General features: G+C 33.5%; 1 long non-coding RNA gene across 1 annotated transcript; it reads right to left on the bottom strand.

The window, feature by feature from the left end:
- Positions 1-203: 203 nt before the first annotated feature.
- LOC118487171 lies at positions 204-1,297 on the bottom strand. Its single transcript, XR_004880588.1, has 3 exons — positions 1,210-1,297; positions 895-1,092; positions 204-501 (listed from the first exon to the last, which is right to left on the bottom strand). It is a non-coding gene; the product is annotated as an uncharacterized LOC118487171 (long non-coding RNA).
- Positions 1,298-10,824: the final 9,527 nt, after the last annotated feature.

The raw sequence follows: 10,824 nt of genomic DNA, 5'->3' as shown, positions 1-10,824 counted from the left end.
CTCACCTTGAGATCCCAAATGCCGACTACATCAACACCCAAACAATCTTTTCCACCAATGAGTTTCAGATCTTCTTACCTCTCAATCTCGGCACTCGTAAATCGTTGGCAAATCTGATTAGTTTGTATAACAGTCATATCTCACTAACTACCAATTTCGAAACCAAATTTTTGCAATCAAAGCTCATTTTGTTCTCTAAGCACAATGTAAAAAAACAAAAATCTGAATAAAAATATCCCCATTCTTTCTTTTTCATCCTAGTTAGTCTCGTTCATCTTTTTTGTTCAACTCAGTTAGACCCATTCAACATTTTAACCTATTTTCATCTACCAGTGAAAAGCCTCATGTTCCATTGTCGATTAAAAATCAAAATACAATCCATCAAAATACAAACAACAAACTGAAAATAACATGTATAGAATCAAATTAAAGTTATAAAAGTACTAACCCATGACTGGATTGAATTGTTGCTAACCACTTCCGAAGCTTTCAAATTACTCTCTGAAAATCAAATAAGAATAAATTCACAAAAATTAGAATAGACACTCAAAAATGGTTGTTTCAGATTTCAATTATAATTTATATGTATATGAATAGACACTCACAAAACATATCACTTTCATCAAATTAAAACACAAAACTATCATAACAAAATCAAAATTAGGGCACGATACATAAACATGATGTTGTTCATTAACATCCACTCTGAAGACTCCAAAGTTGTTGTAGGACTCAGCTCTCGTTTTCCATTTGTGTGTAACTCAGGTAAAAAAAAACCCTAGTAAATTAGACACGCAACCCATTTGAAAATCGAATCACTTTTACGTGGTTGGATTGAACGACAAAATCAGAAACGATTCGACAATTCTACACCTAGATCAATGATTAACATACCTGGATGAGAGTTCAAATGCTTGAGATATAGGGATTTTTGAAGTGGGTATGGGCCAGGTACAATCGATTTCCAGAACTCCATATCAGTATTAGGTGCTTCAGCAACTTTTGTAGCCCAAGAAATCAACATAATAAGGGATCCAGCAGCAAGAGACGTCTAGAGAGAGAACCAGAGAGAAATCATTGCTCCCATGAATCCTGCAAATTTATACACACAACCAAATTAGGGTTCTAGGATCGATCAATGGAGAGGAACCGCTAATTAGGGTTCTATTAGAGATGGATTTGAAAAATTGTGAGATTTAGATAGAGAACCAGATTGAAAAGGAGCGTAGATGAAGGAATGAAATTAGGGTTTAATATTTAGAATGGAATGATTGTATAGTACGCGTGAAGGAAAAGGATTGGCGCTCTTTGTGAATTATCAGCCAAAAGAGAGTGTCCACATCAACAAAATGATTGGCTAAGAATAGCCCATGTGGCCTAAGAGAATTCATTTAGTATAATAGGTAGATATATATATATATATATATATATATAGGAGAAGGTTCATTTGAGAAGAAAATTTAATTGAGAAGAAAAAGAACAAAGGGTATAATTGTAAAGCAGTAAATAGTTTTTCATTTATCTCATTTATTATCATCTTTGACTAATTAATTAGTCATAAAAACTATTATCCTTCACACTAATGTTTTTTTGACTACACACATCAAAAGTTACCCTACACCTTTCGAAATTTACCCTACACATGTTGAAATTTATCCTACACAACCCGTAATTTATCATATTACACATTGTAATTTATCCTACACTCTAAATTATTTTATTTTATTTTTTCAAAAAATATATATTTTGAAGATAAGTTACAACTTTTAATGTAGTTAACTATTAAAAAGGAATACTAATAATTAATGATCTTTGTAGGTTTACCATATTACCCTTATAGTAACATTAAATACTTATATTAAATGAAGTAAAATGAAGCATTTTTATTGGTTAAAATTTTCTTCTTTTTTCTTCTTTTTTCTTCTTACATAAAGTTTTTCTCATTTGAACTCTCCACTATATATATATAGGGGATCGCTAAAATGAAAACCACCTCTAGTTATAAAAACCATGAGAACCACTTTATGGCCCTTAGATCAACTAGATAGATGGATGTGATTAAAAGTAGTTAATGTTAATATTAAAAGCTTTTTGTCTTATTATGTCTTTAATATTATAATACAAAAGGGTATTTAAGTAAAATAACTCTATTTTGTCTTTTTATATATATTAATTTTAAATTACATTTTTTGTCCTATTCATTAATTACTTTTTATTACTTTTATTTTTTAAACATAATTTCTTTATTAAAAACATTTTTAAATTCAGATTTTTTTTTAAAGATTTTTATACTTTTTACAATTTAAGTTTTACGTTAAACTTTTTACGTTTTTTTGACGCGCCGTTTTTAACGCCGTTTTTTAACGCGCCGTTTTTTACGTGCCGTTTTTCAAGCGTAACGCGCCGTTTTAACGCTGTTTTTTAACACCGTTTTTAACGCGCCGTTTTTTACGCGCCGTTTTTCACGCGCCGTTTTTTACCCGCCGTTTTTACGCGCCGTTTTTTTAAGGCGTCGTTTTTCTCAATCGGCGTTTTTTTAACGCGCTGTTTCTAACGCGCCGTTTTTTAACGCGCCGTTCTCAGTCGGCGTTTTTAACACGCCGTTTTTCTAACGCGCCTAACGCCGTTTTTTAACGCGCCGTTCTCAAATCGGCGTTTTTAACGCGCCGTTTTTAACGCACCGATTTTTTAACACGCCGTTTTTTAACGCGCCGTTTTTTAACGCCGTTTTTCACGCGCCGTTTTTACGCGCCGTTTTAACGCGCCGTTTTTTTAGTCGTCGTTTTTCTCAGTCGGCGATTTTTTAACGCGCGGTTTTTTACACGTTTTTTACGCGCCGTTTTTTTCCACGTTTTTTAACGCGCCAAATTTTTTACACGCTTTTTACACGCCGTTTTAACGCGCCGTTTTTCCGAAGTTTTTTAATGCGCCGTTTTTTTGAAGTTTTTTAACGCGCCGTTTTTCCGAAGTTTTTTAACGCGCCTTTTTTTACGCGTTTTTACGCACCGTTTTTTCAAGCGTCGTTTTTTAAAAACGCGCCGTTTCTCCATTTTTTTAATGTGTCGTTTTTTTACACGCCGTTTTAAACGCGCCGTTTTTTCACTTTTTTTAACGTGCCCCTTTTTGTACACTTTTTACGTTTTGCGTTAAACTTTTTACGTTTTACGAAAAACTTTTTACGTTTTACGTTTTACGTAAAACTTGTTACGTTTTACGTAAAACTTTTTACATTTTACATTAAAAATTTAAACTTTTTACGTTTTACGTAAAAAATTTTACGTTTAAGTTAAAATTTTCACGTTTTACGTTAAACTTTTTACGTTTTACGTAAAACTTTTTACGTTTTACGAAAAACTTACGAAAAAGTTTACGTAAAACTTACGAAAAAAATTTATGAAAAACTTACGAAAAACTTTACGTAAAACTTACGAAAAACTTTTTACGTTTTACGTTTTACGTAAAACTTACGAAAAAAATTTACGTAACACTTTTTACGCTTCGCGTTTTTACGTTTTACGATAAAAAGTTTACGGTTTACGTTAACAAGTTTACGGTTTAATTTTTTTTTTACAAAAACGTTTTTACGCAAAACCGAACGCAACAGAAAATCGCCGTTTTTTTACGTTAATTTTTTTACGTTTTAACGCGCCGTTTTTTTACGTTTTACGTTAAAATTTTTACGTTTTAACGCGCCATATTTTTACGTTTTACGTCAAAAAGTTTACGTTTTACGATAAAAAAGTTTACGTTTTAACGCGCCGGTTTTGTTACGTTTTACGCGCCGGTTTTTTACGTTAACGTTTTTTTATGATTTACGTGCCGGTTTTTTACCTCAACATTTTTAACGTTTTTACATTTTACGCGCCGGTTTTTTATGTTTTATTTGTTTACGTTTTACGTTTTGCGTAAACTTTTTGCGTTTTATGTTTTACTTTTTACGTTTTACGTAACACTTTTTACGTTTTTACGTTTTACGTAACACTTTTTACGTTTTACGTTTTACGATTTACGTAAAACTTTTTACTGTTGCGTAAACCTTTTAACGTTTTACGTCAAACTTTTTACATTTTACGTTTAACGTTTTTACGTTAAAAAGTTTACATTTTACGTTAAAAAGTTTACGGTATAACTTTTTTTTTTACAAAACATTTTTACGCAAAAACCGAATGCATCCAGAAATCGCAAACTCTGGAGGTGTCTCAGATATATTGTTATCATCATCGACTAGGGGGGGGGGGGGAATAAAAAACCAACAACATCGCCCTTTTTGTACATTTTTTACGTTTTACGTTAAAAATTTTAAACTTTTTACGTTTTACGTTTTACGTAAAAGTTTTTACGTTTTACGTAAAAGTTTTTACGTTTTACGTAAAACTTTTTACGTTTTACGTAAAACTTTTTACGTTTTACGTTTTACGTAAAACTTTTTACGTTTTACATAAAACTTTTTACGTTTTTACGTTAAAAAGTTTACGGTTTACGTTAAAAAGTTTACGGTTTAAGTGTTTTTTTTTACAAAAACTTTTTTACGCAAAAACGAACGCACACAGAAATCGCAAACTGGGGGGTGTCTCAGATATATTGTTATCATCATTGACTAGGGGGGGGGGAGGGAACTAACAACATTAAAACAAAGTGTATATCGAAAAAAACGGGGTTTGGCTCAGATTATCCGATAATCAAGAGGCTGCAAAAGTGGGGTTGCAGGTCCAAAAACCTACCCTCCGCCGTCCTTGCCGCGCCATCGTCATCAAAATCTACGTTTTTTTTCATCATCGCCACCAGTCGATCGTATCGAAACCCACATATTCAAAGATCACAAATCAAAACCTCCCAACATATCAAAACCCACTTCAACCACTATTTTTTACAAACCCACCAAAATCATCAAAACCCACCAAACTTTAAGCGAAAAAAAAACCCCAACTTTTTGAATCAAAGAACCCCAATCAAAACAGAAACAAATCGAACCTTTGGGCAAATCATCAAGAATCACAAAAAGACCAAAAATTCCTGAACACCAATCATCAGTATCACAGAATTACAAAGACCCAAATTCCAGAATCACTAAGAACCAAATTCAAAAACCACAAATTCAAGGCTTGAAATTCTTACCACTTCTACCCCCACCTCTACCACCACCACCGCCTAGGGTTCCGCCACCAACCCCAACGCCACCACAACCAAACACCAGTCGCAAGGGTGGCGGTGGAGAGGAAAGGGGGGCCAAAGATACCCCCGGAAAGCTGCTGGAGATGCCACCGTCGTCAATCCTCATCGGCACCCTTCACCACCGTCGCCAGAGAAACGTGGGGAGCCGGAGAAAATCGATTGTTTGGTGTGGTGTTTAAGGGTAGCCGGAGAACCGAGGTGGGGCCGTCGTAACGAGGGGGCACCATCACAGGTGATCAGGTGGGTGTCGGTGACCCACCACCACCGTTGAGGATCGGGCGTAGCGGCGGAGGTAAAGGCGGTGGTTCGATGCTCGTGGTGGAGGAGGAGGTGTGGTTGATTTTCTTCTCCAACATTGAGATTCTTCATCATCAGATGAAGATGAGAGTTTATTTGAGGAGAGATGAAGAATTTGCAGAGAAATATGAGAGATAATTTCAATTTTGAGAGAGAGAAATGAGAAAGAAGGGATTAAAATAGAGAGAGAGGAGAGAGATATGATCTAATCACAATAAATGAAGAGAGAGATGGTAGGATTTGACATTTAGGGTAAATGACCAATATACCCTTTTTGTTGGCTGAATATGATTGGTGGAGAGTGGTTCTCGCGGTTCTTACAACTGGGGGTGGTTCCTATTTTAGCGGCTCCCTATATATATATATATATATATATATATATATATATATATATATATATATATATATATATATATATATATATATATATATATATATATATAGGGTAGGGATCCTAAGAGAAGTCCACCCTATTTGAGAAACTTAAGAAGCATTCTGGACCACACATTTTTCTAAGCTTTTCGTAATATACATATATGTATAGTTTAAAATTGACTATATACATATGTGTATAATTCAAGATTTGACAATATACATATATGTATATAGTCAATTTTAAACTATACATATGTGTATATTACGAAAATGTTAGGGAAAATGTGTGGTCCAGAATGCTTTTCAAGTTTCTCAATTAGACTAGTGCTTCTCACATGATCCTAATCCTATATATATATATATAGGGTAAGGTTCATGCGAGAACCACCTTTATTGCGAGAACCGCGAGAACCAATGTGAACACAAGCTAAAATAGCTAAAAAACCCTAAAAAAAACCTAACCCCCACCCCCCAAAAACCTAAACCCCCCCACCCCCCAAAAAAAACCTAACCCCCCCCCCCCCAAAAAAAAAAACCTAACCCCCCCCCCCCCCCCCCCAAAAAAAAACCTAACCCCCCCTCAAAGCTAAATGCTAAAAACTAAAACCCTCAAAAAACCTAAAAAAAACCTAACTCCCCCCCCACCCCACCCCCCCCCAAAAACCTAAACCCCCCCCCCCCCCCCCGCAAGCTAAAATGCTAAAAACTAAACCCCCCAAAAAACCTAAAAAAATAAAAAAAAAATCTAAATTTTTTTTTTATTTTTTTACTATTTTTTATGTTCAAATCGCTACTTTTAGTAGCCAAAAAAAAAATTTAAAAAAAAAAAAAGAATTAAAAAAAAAATTTTTTTTTTTGGATACTAAAAGTAGCGATTTTTATATAAAAAATAGTAAAAAAATAAAAAAAAAAATTTTGGGTGTTTTTTAGATTTTTTTAGGTATTACTGTTTGTGTTCACACTGGTTCTCGCGGTTCTCGCAATAAAGGGTGGTTCCTAACGGATCTTTGTCCTATATATATATATATATATATATATATATATATATATATATAGGGTAAGGATAGTGTAAAAAGTGCTCAAAGTGTGAGAAGTGTAAGAAGTGTATTATAACACTATATATAATACTATATAACACCATATAAATATCGTATAACAATATGTAACACCATATAATACCATATAACACTATGTAACACTATATATCATTATATAACAAATATAACACTATACATCTATAATAGACATGCTATCAGACAACCTATAGTGTTATATTTGTTATATAATGATATATAGTTTTACATAGTGTTATATGGTATTATATGGTGTTATATATTGTTATACGGTGTTTATATGGTGTTATATAGTATTATATATAGTGTTATAATACACTTCTTACACTTCTCACACTTTGAGCACTTTTTACAGGATCCTCTACCTATATATATATATATATATATATATATATATATATATATATATATATATATATATATATATATATATATATATATATATCAAATTAAAAAAGACCACTAAACTAAAAAAAAGGAACTATTCATGGACCTTGGCCAATAATATATATATAATTATCTAAGAGTTCTCCGTATAAATTATTATTGTCGAAAATTTCATAGTTTGAATTAGTAAAATCCAATTTGTCTATCTTAAATTATATTTTACCAATAGAATACTCAGTTTAATCCTATGAAATGAATTATGTGGGCACTAACTCTATTAAACCATCTCCAATGAAAATTCATAGACTCTCATAGGCACTAATGTTGTGAATATGGAGGGGAAGAGAGAGAAACTGCAAAGTCTTTGATTATGGACTTTTGTAGCATCCGTCATTTATGTGATAGGGAGAGGAGAGAGAAAACGTATGCAGTCACTAATAAAAAAAAGAAAAGATACGAGGATTGTGGGATAAGTGTCGGTGTAAAGGAGATGAATTAGCTCGTATTCCTCCGTCATAATGGTCTTGTGCCTACAAAAAATATTCCAAAACATTTAAGATAACCATCATAAACTTCCACGTTAAAATGTTAAAGATAGCAGTTTAATATTGATACACAACCTATAAACTCCAAGGTATGAGGTGGATCGATGTCTAGTAGTGTTTAACATGATCTCTTCAATACACATTCGTACTTGAAAAAGGACATACGTATGCCAACAAACGACGCCCATATTTATTTTGGAGTTGTTGTCACATGTTGAATGAAAGAGAATAAAATAAAATAATTAACAGTGCTATCCATGTCAAGTAGTGGTGCATATATATTATGAGAGGAAAGTACTTTTTTTAATTAAAGTTAAGAGTACCACATTAAAATCATGACTTTTATGAAAAGTATAAAAATGGACTAGTGAATAATATTTGAAGTAAAACGAATTAGTTGCTTTGTTATCAACCCCTTCAAGAAAACTAGGTGATAATATTTTATGTGTCAAGTAGCCTTTGAAGAATTATTATGGGATTAATTTATTTGGACACCCAAGTGTTTATTTAAATATTTAACTGTCTTTTTTTTAACAGTCGTATAAGGTTAGCCTTAAACAATTACAGACTGACAATGTCTGACGACTGGTCTTATACGACCCGTATAGAGCTATACAAGTCGTATACGACCTAAATTAATTTATTGTTCAAAAGTTGGCAAATGCAGGTGTTTAATTTTTTTAAATATTTATTTTATATGTTTTGTAGTTTATCGTATCGTATATTTTTTCAAATTAATTTTAATCTCTTTATACATATTGTATTGTATCATTATGTGTCGCATTATATAATTACGTTTTGTATCGTGTAGTATCATATTTTTGTTGGATTAAGCACTAAACGATGTATAAGCAGGTTGGTATATGTGGGGTAGGCGTACACACATGACACATTATTCCATCTCAAACAGGAGTCAGGAGTCAAAACTAAGATCGATCTATCTGCGTCTAAGTGGCCAAGGTACTAATCCAATACAAGTTAGAGACATCATGAACTTTATTTTCGCAATGTCACGATGAGTGTCATGTTGTTGACGCCCAAACGACAAGTCTTAACTTATAATTGCTCGGGTGACATAGTACAACGTCATATAAAAAATAAATGTATCTTGACATAAGTCTAAAGGGGAATATGCAACAACGAGCACAAGATCTAAGGTCTGTTGCATGCTACAATAAATACTAATCATATAATAGTACGAACCAAAACATCTAACGAAAACATTCGTACTACAAAGTAACGGATATGAATAAAATACTATGATATCAAGAACTGGAATCTGTACCTTATAAGCAAGCAAATCAAAACACATCGTCGTCAACGAGTACACAAACCTATAACTTGCTATTTACCAAATCAGTTTTATGATAGATCAATTACGTTAATTGATTCGTTTGTTAAAATTTCCCGAAAACTAGGAATCTGAATCCAGCCCTTTGTTTTAATAGTTAATTAAAAACAACTATTTGAATAACAAATAAATTAACTGGGGACACTAATTAGAGAAATGGTTTATCACCTGAAAAATGATTCGCGCCTTAGCGAATTGTTGTTTGTGGGTATGGTGGTATCGTTTGGCTTGTTGTAAACGACGCAGTGTGTTGTTACTTGAAATGGTTACCAAATGACTGGATGACCTCGTTTGGGTGAGTCCCCATCGTTAGGGGTGAGCAAGTTTAGGTCCGGACCGAAAATAACCGAGAACCGAACCGAAAATATACCCAACCCGACCCGAACCTAAGTACCTAGATATTTAGATCGGTTCCAATTTTTCATAGAAAATAGGGTCGGGTTGGGTCGGTTCTCGGTTCTTTTCATGGTGAAACCCGACTTGGACCTATGGACCGGAACTGACCCTATATTTAGGGTAGTAAATAGGTTCTGTATTTTATGTTTGATCGGTTCTCAGGTCGGGTCGGGTAATGGTCGGGTAGGGTCGGGTTTTTCTTTTTGCTCACCCCTACCCATCGTTTAACATATAGATGCATACTGTAAAAAAAATAAGTATGGCCTCTTGAATCATTTTACAAAGCTACACATGTAAAAAAAATAATTAACATCGTTTAACATATAGATGCATGCTGCACACAGTGGCGGACCCAGGATTTTTTCTATGGGGGTGCGGAAGATTTTTAAAAATTTTAGGCCCCTAGGTACATAAGTAAAAAAATCGGTTGTATCGGGTCGGGTCGGGTCGGGTCGGGTCGGGTCGGGTCAAAAGAACATCAAACTAAATTTATATATTTGGCAAACACGTCAAACTTTGTACAAACATAATTAAAACGTCGCCCTACGGGTTTTCATTTTTTGAAATCTATCCAAAATATCATCTACTTTCTTAAGCAAGTCTTTCTCTATATAACATACACAACTATCACTTAAAATCACCCCTAAAAATCATCTAAATAACATAATCATCAAGCCCTAGAATTGTTTAATCACCCCTAAAAATCATCTAAAAAACATAATCATCAAAAAAATCATCTAAGGCACTAAGGCAGTAAATCATCACGTAAAATCATCATAAAAATCATCTATGGCAGTATATCATCAAGTAAAATCATTAAAAAAACCCAAAAAACTAACCTTGATGATGTCGCTGCTGTGTTGCTGCTGCCTGGCCGGATTCCAGTCAGTTTCTGGCTGGAATTTTGATTGTCGCTGGCTGCTGTTGCTGCTGGCTTGGTGATGAAGTCGCTGGGCAGGATGTCGTGGAACAGAAACAGAAGGGCGGGAGGATATTGAAGGGGTTTTTGGGCTAATTGTTAATGTTTATTGTTGGGTATTGGGTAATTGACTAATGGACTATTGGGCTTTTTGTTTATTGTTGGGTATTGGATAATGGATATGGACTAATGGGTTAAGCTTTGGTTTGGGTTTAAGTAGTATAATGTATTAATATAGGTAGTTTTTTTTTTTTAAAATCAGACTTTACTAAAAAAAATTATAATATAAATCCATAATATTTTTTTACC

The sequence above is a fragment of the Helianthus annuus genome, chromosome 15 (assembly GCF_002127325.2).
Source record: "Helianthus annuus cultivar XRQ/B chromosome 15, HanXRQr2.0-SUNRISE, whole genome shotgun sequence".
In the NCBI taxonomy this organism is placed as follows: domain Eukaryota; kingdom Viridiplantae; phylum Streptophyta; class Magnoliopsida; order Asterales; family Asteraceae; genus Helianthus; species Helianthus annuus.
The sequence above is the reverse complement of the archived record's forward strand: the minus strand, read 5'-3'. Positions and strand labels throughout refer to the sequence as shown.